This window comes from Babylonia areolata, chromosome 1 (assembly GCF_041734735.1).
Source record: "Babylonia areolata isolate BAREFJ2019XMU chromosome 1, ASM4173473v1, whole genome shotgun sequence".
Taxonomy (NCBI): domain Eukaryota; kingdom Metazoa; phylum Mollusca; class Gastropoda; order Neogastropoda; family Buccinidae; genus Babylonia; species Babylonia areolata.
In genome coordinates, this window is record NC_134876.1 from 1,496,517 (window position 1) to 1,499,016 (window position 2,500).

The following is a 2,500-nucleotide window of genomic DNA, read 5'->3' on the forward strand; positions in this document are numbered from 1 at the left end:
GATACACAGAGACACACAGAGCTAGAGGCAGATACAGAGACACACAGAGCTAGAGGCAGATACACAGAGACACACAGAGCTAGAGACAGATACACAGAGACACACAGAGCTAGAGGCAGATACACAGAGACACACAGAGCTAGAGGCAGATACAGAGACACACAGAGCTAGAGACAGATACACAGAGACACACAGAGCTAGAGGCAGATACACAGAGACACACAGAGCTAGAGGCAGATACAGAGAGACACACAGAGCTAGAGACAGATACACAGAGACACACAGAGCTAGAGGCAGATACAGAGAGACACACAGAGTTAGAGGCAGATACAAAGAGACACACAGAGCTAGAGGCAGATACAGAGACACACAGAGCTAGAGGCAGATGCACAGAGACACACAGAGCTAGAGGCAGATACAGAGACACACAGAGCTAGAGGCAGATACACAGAGACACAGAGCTAGAGGCAGATACAGAGACACACAGAGCTAGAGGCAGATACACAGAGACACACAGAGCTAGAGGCAGATACACAGAGACACACAGAGCTAGAGGCAGATACACAGAGACACACAGAGCTAGAGGCAGATACACAGAGACACACAGAGCTAGAGGCAGATGCAGAGACACACAGAGCTAGAGGCAGATGCAGAGGCACACAGAGCTAGAGGCAGATGCACAGAGACACAGAGCTAGAGGCAGATACAGAGAGACACAGAGCTAGAGACAGATACACAGAGACACACAGAGCTAGAGGCAGATACAGAGACACAGAGAGCTAGAGGCAGATACACAGAGAGACACAGAGCTAGAGGCAGATACAGAGAGACACACAGAGCTAGAGGCAGATACACAGAGAGACACAGAGCTAGAGGCAGATACAGAGAGACACACAGAGCTAGAGGCAGATACACAGAGACACACAGAGCTAGAGGCAGATGCACAGAGACACACAGAGCTAGAGGCAGATACAGAGACACACAGAGCTAGAGGCAGATACACAGAGACACACAGAGCTAGAGGCAGATACAGAGACACACAGAGCTAGAGGCAGATACAGAGACACAGAGCTAGAGGCAGATACAAAGAGACACACAGAGCTAGAGGCAGATACAGAGAGACACACAGAGCTAGAGGCAGATACACAGAGACACACAGAGCTAGAGGCAGATACACAGAGACACACAGAGCTAGAGGCAGATACACAGAGACACACAGAGCTAGAGGCAGATACAGAGAGACACACAGAGCTAGAGGCAGATACAGAGACACACAGAGCTAGAGGCAGATACAGAGACACAGAGCTAGAGGCAGATACACAGAGACACACAGAGCTAGAGACAGATACACAGAGACACACAGAGCTAGAGACAGATACACAGAGACACACAGAGCTAGAGGCAGATACACAGAGACACACAGAGCTAGAGACAGATACACAGAGACACACAGAGCTAGAGGCAGATACAAAGAGACACACAGAGCTAGAGGCAGATACACAGAGACACACAGAGCTAGAGGCAGATACACAGAGACACACAGAGCTAGAGGCAGATACAAAGAGACACACAGAGCTAGAGGCAGATACACAGAGACACACAGAGCTAGAGGCAGATACAGAGACACAGAGCTAGAGGCAGATACAAAGAGACACACAGAGCTAGAGGCAGATACAGAGACACACAGAGCTAGAGGCAGATACACAGAGACACACAGAGCTAGAGACAGATACACAGAGACACACAGAGCTAGAGGCAGATACAGAGACACACAGAGCTAGAGGCAGACACACAGAGCTAGAGGCAGATACACAGAGACACACAGAGCTAGAGGCAGATACACAGAGACACAGAGCTAGAGGCAGATACAGAGACACACAGAGCTAGAGGCAGATACAGAGACACACAGAGCTAGAGGCAGATACACAGAGACACACAGAGCTAGAGGCAGATACAGAGACACAGAGCTAGAGGCAGATACAGAGACACACAGAGCTAGAGGCAGATACACAGAGACACAGAGCTAGAGGCAGATACAGAGACACACAGAGCTAGAGACAGATACAGAGACACACAGAGCTAGAGGCAGATACAGAGACACACAGAGCTAGAGGCAGATACAGAGACACACAGAGCTAGAGACAGATACAGAGACACACAGAGCTAGAGGCAGATACAGAGACACACAGAGCTAGAGGCAGATACACAGAGACACACAGAGCTAGAGGCAGATACAGAGACACAGAGCTAGAGGCAGATACACAGAGACACAGAGCTAGAGGCAGATACACAGAGACACAGAGCTAGAGGCAGATACAGAGACACACAGAGGCAGAGGCAGAGAGGTGGGATTCAGACATAACTCAAGAAACAAAACAGAAATCTTTACTTGAACAAACACAATAAAACATTTCTTTTTAAATCAGAAAACGGCAACAAACCTCAACCAAACAAGCCAACAGAAACTCAAACAAACCGGACCTGACATGAAAGAACATGT

The 2,500-nt window shown here is 48.8% G+C and overlaps 1 protein-coding gene across 2 annotated transcripts in view; it reads right to left on the reverse strand.

The window, feature by feature from the left end:
• Positions 1-2,500, reverse strand: part of LOC143290831 (uncharacterized) — a 145,385-nt gene that overhangs the window by 83,365 nt on the left and 59,520 nt on the right. The window lies entirely within an intron of this gene.